The sequence below is a fragment of the Lissotriton helveticus genome, chromosome 3_1 (genome assembly GCF_964261635.1).
Source record: "Lissotriton helveticus chromosome 3_1, aLisHel1.1, whole genome shotgun sequence".
Lineage (NCBI taxonomy): Eukaryota > Metazoa > Chordata > Amphibia > Caudata > Salamandridae > Lissotriton > Lissotriton helveticus.
Window position 1 is genome coordinate 1047747412 of NC_136061.1, and position 19456 is coordinate 1047766867.

General features: G+C 44.6%; 1 protein-coding gene across 1 annotated transcript in view; it reads right to left on the reverse strand.

Annotated features, from left to right (window-relative positions):
- The window catches only part of PHOSPHO2 (phosphatase, orphan 2), a 121054-nt gene that overhangs the window by 70413 nt on the left and 31185 nt on the right, over positions 1-19456 (reverse strand). The gene's annotated exons all lie outside the window — the stretch shown is intronic.

Here is a 19456-nt window from a genome sequence, read left to right on the forward strand (position 1 = left end):
ACACTGAACAAAACAGGGAAGTGACATCATACCCAGGGGGAGCTCGCCCAAAGAAAGGGAAACCTAAGACCAGCAATACAAGAGGACCAAAAAAAAAGTGCCACCACCCGAGACTGCCACGGTTACAAAGAGCACTACCCATAGTCCTCCATTCACGGAGGGCTCGGAACAGCCAGCTTGGGTTATGGACATGGTCATAGATATGCAGGTCCAAATAAGGACCATAGTGAGGGATGAACTAAAAAATCTCTGGGATCGGGTTGATAAACTGGCAAAATTAGCAGAACGGTGGGCGGACAGGGCTGAAGTTATTCTCAAAGAAAAAGCCCAAATCAACACACCGTCACATATAACACCTGGTCCCAAGCTATAGAAGTAAACTCACTAGTTACTAGCAAAACTCCACAACCCAATAAGGAAAATGAAGGAAAGCGAAATAGCGGCACAAAAGAGTTCGAGAAAGGAAATAGTAAACGAGACCAGGCATTAAAGCCCGTAACTCAGAAGGAAAATCCTAATAGAGGGGGAGCAGTCGGACTCGGTGAGAATACAGTCGACAGCGTAAGGGCCAGACAAAATAGTAGACAACAGGAGTGTGCATATGAGGAAACCTTGCCATGTATTAATCTTCCATCAGCCTCGATTCCCCTTACAGCCATTTTAACTGGAGTCCCCGAACTTAAGAAAGGCACTAGGGAAACGTTCTATGACCTGAAGAACAAAAGTACCCGCTGGTTAATTAAAAACAATCTCCTTAACATCAGGGATATAAATGAAATTATTATGATCCATAGGGTGGGATGGGTAGGCTGGAGACCCAAAAACATCCCAGGGGACTGTGTTATTATAAACTTCAGGAACGGGGGATAGTTAACCACCTTCTAGACTGCTACTTATCTAGACCATGTAGTAGTATCAACCTAGTCTGCCTAGGGTATTTTTACCCCCCTCGCCCCCACCCCCCCTGCCAGCACCCACGAGAATCCGGAAGAGCCCAATGACCACACACACCACACCGCAACTCTTTAATATTCCAGCGAACAATAGGTATAGCTCTCTAGACGCAGTAGACTGACAACCATTGCCGCCGGACCTTAAACCAGATAGAGCGCAATTTGCTAGGTTGGCAAGTAGAACCACACAAGGGGGGGACTTCCCATTAGGTGTCCACAGCAAAATGCCATCCACAGAGGCTGAGACAAGTGGCACACTGATAGAGGATCTAGTGATCTATGACTGTAAAAGACAGCAGAACAAACTTAAAACCCTCATAGACATGCACTCCACCGAATTTGAGGTGGGGGAGGGGGAAATTTCATCTCAAAGTAGAAATGCCTTTTCAAACTCAATTCATGATCCACTCAAAGAGCATGGTAAGGTCGGCCCCTCTTTAGACGCACCCACAAATGTAGCTATAGAGAACACCCAGAGCATGTATATACTCTCCTGGAACATAGCAGGAATAGCATACAAATTGGGGAATCCCGATTGGGGTCTGTTCATTGAGCAACATAGAATTTGCATGTTCCAGGAAACATGGCATAGGGCAGAGTTGAGCAGGCAGGGATATGCTGTATTTAACATCCCAGCGACGCACGAGGGAAGAGGCAGACCCTCAGGTGGCCTGTCCACATGGGTCGGAGCCCACCTAGGTTGTGTGGCAAAATCTGTCGAGACCTCCTCCCGTGATATCCTATGTGTACTTTTAACGTTCCAGGGAAAACACAAAATAATGCTCATAAATTTATATTCACGCCTGGCGCCCCTGGGACAAGAGTCTAGTACCATGATCCAATTAAACACTTTTTAACAACAATTCGGTCAAGTTGTGGATTAATTATTGGTGGCGACTTCAATTGCCAATTTGAACCTCTGGATGGTTTGCCAAGCGGCCCAAATGAGGAGGAAGACCATTATTGGTCTATCCCTGAACCAAATATCCCACCCCTAAGGATATGGACCCCGTTAGCCCTACAGATACAGGCTCGGACATTAAATTCTTCACTCAGAGCCTGGACGCTTTAGATCAGATAGTCAAGGCAATCATACTTTTAACAGACCGGGCCACACTTCTATAATTGATTATATCATAATAGATGTGCAGTCCTGGGATAAGGTATTAGATTTGAAAGTTAATCCTCGACATGAAAGCGACCATGACACTCTAGTTTTAGAATTAACAGCTCCAATTAAAACTATGCCACAGACGAACCCCGGTGTTCCATCACAATCCCTAGTACAAACTAGCGGGGGGAGAAGAGTACGCTGGGCTGAAATTGCTTTATCTCCAGCTAAAATGGCTAAATTATACCATCAAGTGGTTCAATACCTTGTTTCTATCTCCCAGCTTTCTGAGGGTAGTGGTGATTTAAATCCACTTACAAAGATTTCACAAAACCATGATGATTTTATTACCACTCTGGCAACTCTGTTTTATCAAAACAAGAAACCAAAACCATACAATAGGACCAAACATAAATGGTTTAATGCCAACTGTCGAGTCACAAAAACCGAAATAATAACATCTATTAAAAGTAGGATACCACCAAAATCAGAGCAACTAGGGCCCTGTTTAAAATAGCTACTACTAAAGCTAAACAGTATTGGGAAGCACAGCAAGGGGAAAATCTCAGAAGCGCTAATTTAATGACCTGAGGGCCTTCTGGAATATTGTGAACACCGGCTCTAAGGCCGGTAGATCAGCCCCAGAACCAAATTTGGATGAATCCGTCTGGCGGGCACATTTTGAATTGCTCTATGCTAGAGATATAGAGGGAAGTGAGGAAATGCCTAGAGCTCAGGTGCACCTTGGGCCACCTCAGTATACACCACCTAAAATCACGGTAAGAGAAAACTCCAAAGCCCTAGGGAAGATCCAGCCTGTAAAAGCGGCAGGCTTGGATAGAATCCCTGGTGACTTATTTCGATCAGAACCCATTATTTGGGCTCCCTATTTGACCATGCTGTTTAACGCCATCCTACAAGGCATGTCAGTACCAAATACGTGGTTGGGAGCTGAAATCATACAGATTTATAAAAAAGGCTCACCGCTCCTACCAGTTAACTATCGCCCAATAAGCCTTATAGATATAGGACAAAAAATGTATGCCCAAATTTTATTGGGACGCCTGGAATCATGGATGGAGGAACACGATATCCTCACCCCCTTCCAAGCTGAGTTTCGGACCAAAACCTCTACGATCGATCAACTATTTAGAATTCAGATGTTGCATTGGAAATCTGTAAAGCTAGAGGATGGCAGTCTCTACCTTATTTTCGTAGATTTAAAATCGGCCTTCGATTTGGTCCCGAGGGAAAGGTTGTGGGCAACATTGAGAGAAATCGGAGTCCCGGAATATCTGTGCTACCATGTAAGACAGCTCCATGAGGGGAATTTTGCATGCATCAGATACGGCAAGAACGGCAAACTCTCTGCTCCCTTATCTGTGGAGAGAGGGGTTCGCCAGGGCTGTGTCCTGGCTCCCAAACTTTTTTCTTTATACATTAATAGGCTCATAGACTTTTTGACACAAGGAAAGAACATTGACGCCCCTAGATTGGCTAAGCGTAGGATCCCGGCCCTGATGTTTGCAGATGACCCGCTTCTTCTCTCAAAATCCCCAATGGGAATACAGAGAACGTTGGACAACTTTAGCGACTTCTGCAAACATCGGGCCTGGAAATAAACCTACAAAAAACAAAGTACATGGCCTTTAATGTAGGTAAAACCACTAGCCCAAATCCTTGCCTAGGTTCCAGACCTCTAGAAAGAGTTACAATATTTTATTACTTGGGCCTGACATTGACAGAGCAAATGGATTGGGGAGCCCAAATCAACAAAGCAGGGATAAAACTTACCCAAAAAACGGGGGGCATCCTCAAATTTTACAGGACTTGCATTAAAAAACTCCTTAACCCACCATTAGAAATGTATAATTCGCATGGACCTAGGGGTTAGGCCCTTGGCGGATGAGGTGGCCTTTAGGCCTATCCTCTACTGGCGCCGCCTCTGGAGTACCCCATAGCTAACAGCATATAGAGAAGAATTAACCGAAGTTATGGGTATGCGAGGCTCTGGGAGGATACCTTGGCTGTCAAATATCAAAAATATCTGTGAGGGACTGGAAAGGGGTGGTCTTTGGATTAACGCAGAACTCCCGTCCCAAACAACACGAAGAAAAAAACCTTATAGTGAGCTTCATAGTGCATAAGCACAACAAGCTTGGTCACAGAACTGCCTCTGGCAGTCGTACAGAGGCAATTCTAACTATAAAAAATTCCTATACCTTTGAACAGGCGTTGGACGATATCCAGACCCTGCTCGCAAAAAAACTATTTATTCAGTTTAGGCACGGAGTCTTATCGCTGAGGGCCTTCTTGAAAAACTGGGAGGGGTCCTCAAACAGGAAATGCCCGGCCTGCAATTTCACTGAAGAAACCAAAATACATGTACTATTTGTCTGTAGAGGTTACACAGAGGCCAAAAGGCACTGGCTAACACAGCTATGTAGAAATTTGGGGACCAGACGCTGCAGTGAAGCTTATAGGATTTTGAAATCAAATATGCAAATTCCTATTGTTTACTCAATATCTCGTTTTCTTTTTAACATGTGGTGTACTTGCAGGACCTTCCTCAAAGGCCTGCAGCAGTAAAGAGATATGGTAGGCCGATGTAACTTTATACTACTGCTTCATTGTGACGTATATGGGGATGTGGCTGGCCCTCCCTTAGCTCCTCTTCTTAGCCTTAGTAAATTGATTTTTAGATTAGTACTGTAACCAAAGGGTTTTCAATCATTTATTCAGTTACTCTGTGTCTTTTGAATGTATTGTAATATATGTTTTAACATGATGCTTATAGGGCAATCGTTTGCCGAAATAAAGTTTTTATGAATGAATGAACAAACAGAAGAGCAGAAAGAAGCCTTGTTGCAAAATCATCATGTACTCTCAACTTTTTCAGACGGATACTGGTGGTAACTGAGTCCGACTAACCAGTCCTAGAGCAAGTGCTATGTTAAAAGACACTTATAATACAGTGAAAACACGTACATAACACCAGGGAACACTATACGTTGGGGTCCCCCTGTGATAAGAATGACCTCCTCTCTAATCCCCTAGTACATAATAGGGCAGGGGGATTAAAACTACCTCTCAAAACGCGCAACAGGGCGTTTGCACATGTCACCTCAGGCCCCGTCCCCATCCTTCACCACTGTGCAAACACACTCTGTGGCCGTTTTAAGTTGGGAGATTAAGTCGCCTTGAATCCTGAGCAAATTAGCCCACTAGGTACGTCCAGTAAGCGCCATTGCAGAGAGGTGTAAAAAGGGGCAAGGCCTGCACCACCTCTCTGCAACGCAGCGCTCTGGCGCTTACAGGAAGCACCTGGTGGGCTAGCTGGCCCCCAGGGTCCCTCAGGATTGAAGGGGAATTATTTCCCCAACTTAAAATACGCCACAGGGCGTGTTTGCGCACGTCACCTCATGCCCCGTCCCCTCCCTTCACCACTGTGTAAACGCGCCCTGTGGCCGTTCTAAGTTGAGGGATTAAGTCCCCTTGAATCCTAAGGGTGCCTAGGGTCAAACTAGCCCACTAGGTACCTCCAGTAAGCGCCACAGAGCTGCGTTGCAGAGAGGTGTAAAAAGGGGCGTGGGCTCTAAACACCTGTCCTCGGTGAATGTGGGGGGCTTGAGCCCCCCCCGCACAGGGTATTTAAAAAAATAAAATAAAGCCCGGGGGTAGAGGTCCCCGGGGCTGCGGTGGGCAGTGTGCCCCCATGCAATCCAAAATAAGTTGAGCCCCGGTGGGTGGCGGTCCCCGGGGCTGCGGGGGGGGCCGTATGCTCCCCGCAACTATTTATGCTTTGCTCCGGAGGGGTGGCGGTCCCCAGGGCAGGGTGGGGGGGGGGGTGGGATTGGGGCCCCCAAACTTTGTTTTTGATCTTGCCCCTGGGATTAAACCTGAACAGGCCTAGGGGTCAGGGTGTTTCTACCCTGCCACCTTTCTGAGTTTTGCAAGGTTTTTTTCCGCTTTCTTATGCCTCGGTTTTACAGAGGCAAAAGATGGCTGCCAACACTTCCTGTGCTCGGCAGGGTGCGCTTAGGGTGCGTGGATCCAACACGGCCATAGATATATATGTGATTTTGATTTAGATTTTCTCAGTAACTACTGAACGTATTTACACCATTTAACTAAAAGGCATGCCTCTGAACAAAGGGCTACCTTTTTGCCAAATTTGCTGTAATTCTGTTCAGCAGTTCGGGCTGTAGTTGCGACTAAAGGTTCCTATGGAAAATTGCATGGTTAAAACACGTTTTGGGACAGCACTTTTTTCTCGGCCCCCGCTTGACGAATCACCCCGAGACTTTCAGGATAGGAGCGAACCAGAGCGCCCCACAAATTTTGAAAATTTCGCTAAGATTTGTCAACCGGCACCAAAGTTATTGGGAATAGAATGTTGTGGATTTCCTATGGAAAATAGGTCCTAAATCCCCGAACAACACCCAGGTCCCCGGAATAATTATTCACAACCCTACGCAAGCCCAGCCCCCTTTGCGTACGTAGAAATAGGATAACGACGACGCCACATGTCTCAGTTCTTCCACACTGCCTCAGGTGATATGGCCGCATCCACCTTGCATATCACAATGTGCAATAAAAAAAAAAGGGATCCATTAGGTGTACACCATCTTGGCAATCAACATTGGATATGAATTGTGAACCCTACTGGCCGTCTTGTTTGTTTGGAAAGGGATCCATGAGGTGTACACCATCCTGGCAATCAACACTGCATAAGAATTGTGAACACTGCTGTTCGTCGTGTTTGGACACACAACATGGACAGCAGGTGAGCAATGGGGCCTGGGTGCACCGGGGCTGCAATTGAGCGCGGTGCTGCGGGAGGGGTTGGGTGCATCAGCCTGGGTTTGCAGGTGCGAACAAGCGATGTTGTTGTGCGTAATCATGTGATCTCTGACCTCATTCAGTCACATCTCTGTCTCATTTTAAGTACCTGCTGGACCGTACTGTAGGCCTGAGCCAGCGGGCACCGCTGCCCTACAGACACGTGGCGTTGGCTTTTGGAACACTGTAGTGAGCTAATTACTAAGTGTACATGCACACAGGCTTGCGCCACTGCATTACACGCTCACATTATGCTTTTAGCATGAGCTCTGTTCCTTTGTATGTAAACGTTGGCATAACATTTTATTATTTAACCTTGTGTATTCTCGTGCACTCGAACTCCTCTTTGAACCATGATTACCACTAACAGTTGGTACATCGTGCTTCAAGAAGGAAGGATGCACTCAACTGGTGTTCTCTATTAAGCTTGAAATAAACCTTCATTTACCTCAAGCTATTTCCAGCATTATATTATTTCTCCCTTTTCAGACACTGAGTTGCTTGCGCCAAAATGGGCGGAGCGGATGCTCACATCGTGACGATGCCCTGGGCATTCTGACGCCTTCCATCGTGGTATCAAGACACCGTACCCGACCAGAGACCTGCTGTGCCACCCTGAGAGAGGCACCCCGGAGTCGGAGCTTGCACCGTCACGTCGTTGGACACACCGGTGGTGGCAGGTGAGCAGTGAAGACTCGGTGCGCAGGAGCTACAATTGAGCACAGTGTGAGGGAAGGTGCTGGGGTGCAGCAGCCTGGGTGCACAGGTGCAGGCAAGCGATGTTGCCGTAGATGATAATGTAATCTCTGGCCTCATTTATATCTGTTTCATTTTAAGTACTTGCTGGACCGCACTCTTTCTCGCGGACCACAGTGTCCTAGACACACGGGTGACGGGAGGTAAACAGTGAGGGGTGGGTGCAGTAGGCCGACGCTCTGTCTCCTCCTCCCTCGGTTATTTTGACTCTCCCTCCCCTTCTCCCTTCCACCCACTTCCTCTCTGTCCCATTCTCACTGTCGTCCTTTAATTCTGACTACCTTTCTTTTTCTCTTGGACATGGCACACATACTTATGTTTCTTTTTTGTCTCGCAGGTTTTGTACGCTGCTTCCGGAGGAGTCCCACCCACTTATTTCATGTTATACTGTTGTTTGTTCGAATAAAGTTGCGTTTCCATTTATTTGTTTTGTTTAAATAAAGGTTATTTTTTTACCATAAATAAGTGAGTATATGGGTCTCCTTTTTCTGACAACACTTGTCTGTAGTTTATTGTGAAAATTGGCTGTTTATAGGAGGTTATAAGGGAAAACATTTGTAATTTTCCGTTGCACCTACCAAATATAAACCAACAGACTATTACATAAATGAAGCTTGCGTAATTCTACAACTGCAAGGGTTCTATGAGTGTATCACTTTATAACACCATGAGTACTGCCCGTGTGATTACAGAACCAATAAGGCACTGCCAAGGGCCACCGAGGCTTCAGCGAGGCCCACCCTGCATATTTAAGTAAAACCCCGGAGGGTGGTGATCCCCGGACTTGAGTTGCCTCGAAGCCCCCCAAACAATTTGTAAACAATACCTGGGGAGGTGGTGATTCCCTAGGCTGCAAAAATTCTCTGTGCCCTCCAGCGCTGAATTTATATGTGAGATTGAGGTCCCCAGGGCTTGTAGAGACCCCACAATATAGTAATACGATTGGCCCCGGAGCATTACCACCAGGGGGCTCATTTAAATGAACGTGTGAGACCCAGCTTCATTTTTTTCTCCATTTTTACCACTCGCATCCGCTCTATTAAAGCGATATGAGGTTTTCCTCCTCTCGCTTCAATGAGGCAAAGAAGGATTTGCTATGACTGGGTGGAAGCCATGCACCCGCCCTGTAATAGCAAACATAAATGTCCCACAGATGCACACCACGGGACATTGTATGAGCTGCGCCTGGGAGGTGGCGCTCCCTAGGACCATGATGCATTGGTTACTGCATAACCACAGAATTAGTATAAACGCATACTAACACTACTTGCACACATGTAGAACAGGGACCAGAGTATAGTGAAGAGGCAGAGGAAGCCCAAAATGTAAAAATATAAATCCTACCAGAGGTCGGATGACATAGTTCAATGAGCCGACAACCCTGGGATGAGTAAAAACAGCTTCACAAAGAAAACGGGTCTTCAGCACAATGCAAGCAAAGCTCGAAATATTGTTGAGTGTTGTCTTCTTTTTACCTTCTCCCGCTAGTCGCCAAATTTATGTAGTAAAGAGGCACACATCAGTGATTCCGATAAGTAGATTCATTGCAGGAAAACAAGACTGCTTAAACAGCCACAAGAAGGAGCAGACAGCAAGGCAACCGTCTTCTCCAGCACGGTGTACAAACTCCCCAAGGTTCCCCTCATGACAGCCCTACATTCTAACATTACATAGTTACATTCTACTAGCATTACATACTAACATTTTACTATGACTTACATTGGAATACTACACAGAGCACATGACTTTACAGCAATGAGCTCATGGTTTCATCCACGAGCAGGGGTGGGGAATTCCTATCTCCCGATGCCCGAGACATCTAGATTTCTTAGGAGGGCAAGAGGTTTTAATTTGCATTTTGTCCAAAGGACAAGTAGACAGTTTAATGGTGCTGGGGCCTGCACTTTAATTTCCCCAGAGCAGAACAACAACAGAGATATAGCAGAGCTCAAAGTTGCAGCCAGCTCCATAAGCTTGTGTGGTCCCCAGGCCCACCCCTGTTCCTTTTATTTTCTTTGAGCATGAGACAAACATCGTGCTTCTGCAGCTCCAGAACACTCACAGCACTAGCATGTAAGAGGCTGCCTTATCTGCCTCTTGGCCCCTTGCTCTGACTTGAACTCTATGACCCCTGCGTTTTAATCTCTGCTCCACTCTTGGGCCTCATACGGCCCCAAGAGCAGTGCTTTCCCTTCTCATGCACCTCGTGCACCCTCTTCTTTGCACTTTGCCTTTCCTGTACACTTTATGTTTCACCCCGTGCCTAAACCTGCTAACACCGCCCTCTCTGACAGCCCGGACCTGCTCCCCTTGCCCTCTCGTTTTCTTAGTCATTCAGGGCTTACATTAAAGCTCATAAGTTTCTCCATGAGGCTTTCATGCAGGCCTAAGGCCACCCCCATTTCTGTCCTTGCACTAGGCCTCTCATCTCACTTTGTGCATACACCAGGGGCATTTTGAACACAGTGCCATAGCAACTACAGCAGCTGTGGAGTTCTTGATGGGCCTCTTTAGTCTACAGGTCTGCACACAAAGACCCATAATGGATTTGAAAGGGGTGGGTGGATGAGTGATAGGGTGGATGAATAGATGCATGGATGAATGAGTGAAAGGGTGAATGGATAGATGCATGGAAGAATAAGTGAGAGGGTGGATGTATAGATGCATGGATGAATAAGTGAAAGAGTGGATGATAGATGAATACATTAATGAGTGAAAGGGTGGATGGATAGATGCATGTATGAATGAGTGTAAGGTTGGATGGATAGGTGCATGGATGAATGGGTGGAGTGAAAGGGTGGATGGATAGATGCATGAATGAATGAGTGAAATGATGGATGTAAGGAAGGATGCGTGAAAGAATGGATGGGCAAGGGTGAAAGGATGGATGGCTGAGTGGATGGATGGGGTGAAAGTGGATGGATGAGTGAAAGGATGGATGGCTGAATGAAAGGGGGATTAATGGGTGAGAGATAGAGTAGATGAATGGATGGATGGCTGAGTGGGTGGGTGGATGAATGGGTGGGTAGGTGGCTAGCTGGGTGGAAGGGTGGGTGGATGGGTGGATAGTTGAGTGTAAAGGTGGATGGAGGGATTAGTGAAAGGGTGGATGGAGGGATTAGTGAAAGGGTGGATGGATATATGAGCGAAATGGAAGATGGGTGGATGGATGAGCTAAAGCATAAATGGAGGAAGTGAAAGGGTGGAAGGATATACGAGTGAAAAGGAGGATGGATGTATGAGCTAAAGGATGGATGGAGGGATGAGTGAATGGGTGGATGAATATGAGCGAAAAGGAGGATGTGTGGGGTGAAAGGATGGATGGATGAGCAAAAGGATGGATGAGTGAAAGGAAGGCGGGATGGATGAGTTTGATAGATAGGTTTGGAGATGGAAGGATAGGTATGAACAGGGGCTTCGTGAACACCCCACTTTAGCAGCTACTGTAGAGGTGTAGCTCTTGATGGGCCGCTTCTGTCTGCAGCTCGACAGACAAAAGCTCATAATTAATGTGAAAGGGTGGGTGTGAGTGAAAGGATGGATGAATGTGTGGGTGAAAGGATGAGTGAGTGTAAGTGTTGCTGGCTAAATGCATGGATGAATGAGTGACAGGGATGGTTGAGTGACGGGGATAGTGGATGGACAAAGGATGTTATAATGAAGGAAAAGGTGAATGGATGGATGGGTTACAGATTGTATGGATTAGGGAGCGAAAGGATGGATGAGTGTAAAGGATAAATGGATGAGTGGAAGGATGGATTGATGGATTGGTAGATGGGTGGGTGGATGGATGGATGAGTGAAAGGATGGATGGATGAGTGAAAGGGTGGATGGATGAGTGAAAGGGTGGATGGATGAGTGAAAGGATGGATCGATGGAGGGAAAGGGTGGCTGTATAGATGAGCAAAAGGATGGACAGATGGCTGAAATGGTTAGGTTTGGAGATAGATGGGTAGGTTTGGATATTGATGATCGGATGGACTGACAAATCAACAGATGGACGAACATATTGGTGAAAGGCTAATGGATGAAAGAATGAATGGATGACCATGTAAAGATGAAATGCTAGATATCAGTGGGTGAAAGGATGAATGGATAGATGCTTAGATGGAAGAGACTAGACAGCCAGTATTTGGTCTCATAAAGGCCTCATTGCCATAGAAATTCCTGGTACTGAACAAAACTACTTTGTAAATGAGCAGAATGTTGTCACACACAATGAAGCCAGCCGATAGATAGGATGAGAAAGCATTTAAATAAAAACAAAAAGTCTTGGTTAACTCAGATTGAATTAGGGGCTCAAATGTTAAAGAAAGTCACAAAAGTGCACCCAGGATGTATGTCCTTATATTAATACAGATTTACGTTTTTCATGAATTCACATGAAATTCCCTAAGTAGGCCAGGAAACCGTAATTCTAGAAAATATTTGTGAATTGCATTTTAGCATGAGCAATGATAAATGTGCCCCAGTGGAAATCTGAGTGTTTACAAGTTCACTTTTCCTCGAACCACATTTTTCCCAGCCCTGGAAGAAACTTTACTTCTACCGTTGTCAGGGGTAGTAAATTTCCAACCTTTCTCAGTATGGGGAAAGATTAGAGAAAAGCTAGTGAAAACCCCCAAAAGTCAAATCCTTTTATAGTATTAGCTTGACATTAGCCAGAGAGGCTACTATCAGAGCTCTTCTATAATGAGATTGCTGCCATTATTTTACGGCGCACTATGTGGCACAAAAGGGACAAGTGGATTTTGTTACAGGACAAATAGATTTATGAAGCTACTTGTCCTTTGGACACGTGCATATTTCATTAAATTCCACACCCCTGCACGAGTCTTGAGACCGGTAGGGGTGAGTAGTTCGCTTCCCACTCCATGTATTGTATAAACGCAAACTAACACTACATCCACTGGTATGCTACACCACCCAGAGCACATCACTTTATAGCAATGGGCTCCCGATTTAGGCTCACGGTTTAATCCCGGAGTCTTCAGACCAGTAGGGGTGAGTAGTTCGCTTCCCACGCCCTGTACAGTATAAAACGCATACTAACACTACTTACAGAGTTATACTACAGCGGCCAGTATGCTATAGCGCCCAGAGCCCATCACTTTACAGCAATCAGCTCGGTTTGATCCCAGAGTCTTCACACCGGTAGGCGTGAGTGCTTCACTTCCAGTATAGTATAAACGCATGGTAGGGGTCAGTAGTTAGCTTTCCACTCCCTGTATGGTATAAACGCCTACTAACACTACTTGCACACGTATGCTATAAAGACCAGAGCACATCACTTTACAGCAATGAGCTCCCGGTTTAGGCTCTCGGTTTCATACCAGAGTGTAGCAGCAGCTCATCTCAGTACCATGTCACTCTGAGCAACACCGCACTTTCAGACCAGTAGGAGTGACTACTTCAATTCGTACTCCCCCACAGAGGTTACAGTGCTCCTATCCTCCTCTTTCCGCCCTTTTTTCCCCCTTACTCATTTCAAATGAATCACAAAAAGGCTGCCAACACTTCCTAGTTGCAAGCGCTCGCAGCCAATAAGCAGCAAGCTCATGCTCGTAACGCCTCAGCCAATCAGATGGCAGAATTCCCAAATATCGATATCTGTAAATTTCGATAGTTCTCCAAAACTACTGAACAGATTTACACCAAATAAACAAAAGCGTGCTTTCTAGAGCAAGACCCTTCTCCCTGCCAAACTCGGGATAATTCCGTTCACCCTGTAGCCTTGTCTAAAGTTTCCTATGGAAATTGCATGGAGAATACACATTTTGGGACCCCCCTTTTTTCTCGGCCCCCCCTTGACGAATCACCCCCAAACTTTTCACATAGGAGCTGCTATGAACAAAGAATTAGTTTGGTACATTTCATGAAGATTCATCAAACAGCGCCAAAGTTATAAGCAAAACAAAAAAATGCTCTTCCTATGGAAACTTGGTCCTAACTATAACTACCTACTGGCAGTCGCCAGTAGGTAATTAGCCCCTTCCATGCTGATGACGAACCCCAGCCGTCATGCACTACGGTGCTCGTGTGCTGATGACGGCTGGGGTTCGTCACGGCCCGCCCTGTTCGTGTGTTTACCGCACAGCAGGGGAATCCCGGCCGCATGGAAGGGGTTAATATAAATAAATAAATATAAAACATAACCAGGATGGTAGCGGAATTGAGTTTGAAAGATGCTGCTACCGGAAAATACAAGCCACAAATGGAATTTTTCCCGAATGAAAGGCAACTTGTATACAGGTTTAGTGGCGGATTCAAAGGTGTAATTTTGCCAAGAAATACATTGAAGGATTAACCTGATATTAGGTGAACAGTAAGGGTAGATTCTGGGCACTGTGGTCCGAGTTACACAATTAAAGACATTAGTGAAACAGCACAGTGTTGGGACACTGATATGATGGAAATACTACATTTTCAAGGAATTGACCTGAGGTAAGTGGAGTGTACTTACTGACACTGTGAAGTGAAAAACGAACTATGAATATATTTGAAAACCCACTGTCACTTTAAATTCGAACTGATGGGTACTTGTCCCTCTTCAATGTTTGGAGTTATGTTTTTTTAAGTGGTAACAAACCCATCCCAAGTTATGCTGCATATGATTAAGCCTCGTGGAGGTGAAACGCGTCATGCAAAACTGTCTCCATTAAAGAGATTAAACAGCACGGTTGGAGTGGCCTGTCTCGAGTTACTTACTGTAGCTTGTGTTTGGTGATATATATATATATATATATATATATATATATGTGTATATATATATATATTGCGCGCGCCCACAATGCACTGCTGATGACGTCACATATTACATCACTCATGACATGGTCAATGACATCACTCATGTCATCACTGATGTCATCTCCAAATGACATCACTGATGACATCATCCAGTGAATGTGTCTTTTTCTGAAACAATAAATGGGTATATAAGTGCCTAAATGGATGATTTTTTTAATGAAAAATTGATTGTATAACTGACTGATTAAGTGCATCCTAGTGAATAAATGGGTTTGTGAGTAATCGTTAAATATATAAATATCCGTATCAGTCTCTCACTTTGTGTATAAGTGGCTGCTTTGTTTGGCGAGTAGCTACATGAGTGCCTATATGGGGTATTACTTTGTTTTTCGAGTAGGAGTGTCTGTATGGTTCAGTGGGGGGTATTACTTAGTGCGTACATGCATGAATGAGTAAGGTTCAGTGGGGGGTATTACTTAGTGCGTACATGCATGAATGAGTAAGTCACTATTTGTATGTGTTGAAGACAGTATGTGTGCAGGACTGTATGGGTGGATGAGTGTGTGTATGGGTGTGTTAGTGAGTGAATGACTGTCTAAATAGTGTCTTTATGAGTAACTACATATATTTTAAACTAGTATTTGTGAGTATTGGTGTATATAAGTGAGTATATGTGAGAGTGAAAGATTGGAAGAGTTCCTGGAAGTATGTGTTTCTATAAGTGATTTTTCAAAAGAGTAAGTATGTGTACGTTTCTGTAGAAGTAAGTGTGATGGTGTGTGTGTGTGTAACCTTAGAAATTCACTGAAAAAAACCATAGGTTTGAGGCACGTTGTAGTTAGGAATTAGCATTTAAAAAACCTTAGAAATTCACTGAAAAAACCATAGGTCTCAGGGGCATTATAGTTAGCTGGACATTTCACTCTTACAAAACCATTGAAATTCCCCTGTTATAGTAAGTTCAGCTAACTATAACTCGCGCACCTGCAATCCACTGCTGATGAAGTCACATATTACATCACTCATGACATGGTCAGTGACATCACTCATGACATCAATGATGACTTCTCAAATGACATCACTGATGACATCATCCAGTGAATGTGTGTTTTCCTGAAAAATCAATATGTTTATATATGTACATCTCAAGGTCGATGGAAGAATAAATGGGTATATAAGTGTCTAAATGGATGATTTGTATCACTTTCATCTAATTTAGCATTTCCAATGCACTACCCTATTCCTCAGCCTATACTTCGCTCAATATATCTTCTAGCCCAACCTTCTGACTAATCTCAAACATCTTTCTACTACTCTTTCCAATGCACTACCCTATCTCTCATCCTATACATCTATCAATATATCCTCTACATCCACTCTCATTCATCCTAAACCCCATACTACTACTATGATCCCCAAAATAACCCTTTCTAGACTCTCTCCTACTCTACCCCTCCTTGCATCATATGACACCTCTTTTACTATACCGATCCCCTAAAACAAACCTTTCTAAAAAACTCTTCCCTCTGATTCCTCCCCTCCAAATCTCCTTTTTACTCATCCAAAAGCCTCCTCCTATTGCTAAAAAAAAAAAAAAAAAACAACTTTCACTCTTTTATCCCTCCACTATCCTTTTAAAAAATTAACAGACTAACATGTTCACTTCTCAAATGCCATATTCAACTACACTAATTCACCACTAATCCTTTATGGGTTCCAGAGTGGCGTGCTACTCGCCAGAAAAGCGCTTCAACACCCATCAGGGGTAACAAGTGCTATATGAATGCAAACTTTTCTTCCCCTTTTATCCCTCCGCTATCCTTCTCACTCCAAATAACTGACTAATATCCAATTACTTCATATTTCACCATACTAATTCACCACTAATCCTGAATAGCGTGCGTCAACACCCCATCAGGGGTAACAAGCGCTATATAAATACAAACCTTTTTCCTCCTGTATCCTTCTGCTATCATTCCAAATCCAAATAACTGACTAACCTATCCACCACTTAAAATGTACTTGCATGTTTCACTATACTAATTCAACACTAATCCTCTAGGGGTCCCGGAGTAGCGTGCTACTCGCCAAAAAAAATGCTTTGACGCCTCGTCAGGGGTAGTAAGCGCTATATAAATGCAATTACAATACAATACAATATATATATATATATATATATATATATATACACACACACATACACACACACACATACATACACATACACACATATTTTTATTTTATTCATTTAAGAAGTTTTCTATAGCACTGGCCAGACCAAGGGGTATCGGAGCGCTTTACAATGGGAACATAACAAATAATCATCAGATACAGGGTAGACATTACATATCAACATAGGCACGCAAAAATAGAAAGCAACATATTGTAGTGCAGGACCGTTTTTTCTTCAGAGTCCTTTGAAGTCATTGTGCTGGAGCCGAGCTCGAAGTCCGCTAGTTGCCCCAAGCTATCCAATCCCTAGGGAGCGGCTGAGGAACAAGGTTTCGAGTTGGCTTTTGAATTCTACAAAGGAGGGAATGGTTCTGATGTGAGGGGGAATGGAGTTCCAAATTTTGGGAGCGCTTCCAGTGAAAGATCGGTCCGCAGTATTTTTTTTTTTAGTTTTTGGTGGGATGAGTAGGAGGGAGTTAGAACTTCTCAGGTTCCTGGTCTGGCTGGCTTTTATGAGTTTTTTTGCCAAGTACTCAGGTTTGCCGGTGTGAAGGGCTTTATGGGTGAGGCAGGCTGTTCTGAAACTAATCCGCATTTCGACTGGAAGCCACTTAAGTTCCTTGAGTGCAGGGGAGATATGCTCGAATTTCTTGATACCGGTCATCATTCTGGCGGCCGCATGCAATGTTGTTTTCATAGGAGCCAGGTGTGATTTTGGAATTCCTGAGAGGACTGCGTTCCCATAGTCCAGTCTTGACAGTACCAGAGATTGGGTGGCCTGTTTGAGATCATTGGACGCAATGTAGGAGTTTATTTTGTTCAATAGTCTGAGGTTAAGGAAAGTACTTTTGGTCGAGTTCTTAATGTGTCTTGTCATGTTTAGTTTTGAGTCTAGAGGGATGCCTAGAGATTTGACAGAGCCTGCTAGAGTGAGATTTCCGTTGAGGGCATCGATGGACTTTAGCCATTCGGCAATTTGGGGGTTATCTTCCTTATTCGAGATGAGGAGAGTTTCCGTCTTGTCAGGATTGAGTTTCAGGTGGTTGCTTGTCAACCAGTGCTGTACATCTTTCAGTGCATCATTAAGTCTTTGTATGTCTTTGAGAGAGGTAGTTTCCAGATAGATCTGACTGTCATCAGCATAGAGATGGAAGCGGATGTTGGCTTTTCTGAGAAGTTTGGAGAGTGGTTCTATGTAGATGTTAAAGAGTTGCGGTGATAGCACCGAACCCTGAGGGACACCCTTGTTGACTTGTTGGAGGTCGGAAGTGAAGTTTTTAAATTTTTTTTGTGATCGATTGCGCAGAAAGGAGGCGAACCATTTGAGGACTACCTCGCCAAGACCAGCTCTGTCTTGGAGAGCCCTTATGAGGAGTTTGTGATCTACAGTATCAAATGCTGCCGAGAGGTCGAGAATGAGTAGGCAGCATTGGTCAGAGTCTAGTGATCCATGAATATTGTTGATGATTTTAAGAATCGCAGTTTCTGTGCTACCGCCTTTTCTGAAACCTGACTGGTGGGGGTCCAGGAGGTTGATGTTATCCAGGTGCTGTGTTAGTTGATGTAGTACGCATCTTTCTAGAGTTTTTGAGAGAAGGGGAAGGTACGACACAGGTCTAAAATTGTTCAGATCCGTCACGTCTAGGCCAGGTTTTTTAACAGGGGGGTCACTTGACCCATTTTAAGGCAGTCTAGGACTACTGCGTTTTTCAGGGAACTATTTATGATTGAGCTCTAGAGCGGGGCTAAGGTGTGCTTCAGTTTTTTGGTCAGTAAGGGAGGAATGGGGTTTAGGACATGAGCTGAGGTTTGGAGGAGGAGATCAACGAGACTATCTCAGTTTCTTGAATGGGTCGGAAGCTAAGCCAGGGATTGGGCGAGGAATTAGGAGAGAGAGATCAAGCGACCCAGCCGCTTTGCTCTTCATGGGGTGTGTGTGGTTGACGTCCAGTGAGAGTTTGATTTTCGTGATCTTATCATTGAAGAAGTGGGCGAAGTTATTGCATAGTTCTTTGGACGCCTGTATAGAGGAGGGCACGGGCTTGGAGGTTTGTTGTCTGATGATGCTATATAGTTCCTTGGGTGTGTTTTTGGCACTGTCTAGTGTCGAGCGGAAAAAGCTGGATTTCTTGTTTTTGATGTGATTGTTGTACTTCCTACGGGCTGATTTGAGTTGATCCCAGAGGATGGAGGTAGGGTTATTTCTCCACTTTCTTTTTTTGGCTCTTAGTTCTCTCCTTTTGGAGTTGAGGTCGGGATTGAACCATGATCTGGATGAGATGGCTCTACTCTTTTTGAGCTTTAGAGGAGCTATTTTGTCAAGCATGGACACTAGCTTTGCGTTGTACCATTCAGTGAGGTCATTAGTGGAGGAGTGGTCATTGGTGTCGAGGATAAGTGAGCTTATCTGTTCTTCAAGGACTCTTATAGGAACCTGAGAGAAGTTTCTCAACCATTTGGGGGGATCTTGCAAAGGAGATTGAGAGAGAGTTAGTCGGTTGATATGAAATAGGATCTTGTGGTGGTCAGACCAGTCGATGGGGAGTATGTGATTGATAGTGATGGTGTTTATTTGAGCGATGATGGCATCCAAAGTGGCTCCTTTATACTTCGTCTCCTCTGTGCAGCACTGGATTAGATTATCGCCGAGGAGACTGGATAGCGATTGGATTATCGGGTTGTTGGTCTTGTTCCATCGTAGGTTCAAGTCGCCTAGAATTAGATTGTTGGCATCACCAAGTGCACCGTGAGCTACCATGTCAGATAATTGATCTCCGAAAGCGGCGGATTTGCCTGGAGGATGATAGAGAAGGTGGCAAAGTAAAGATCCATTATTTTTGGTCTTGATGTTGGTTGAGAGACATTCAAATGTGTT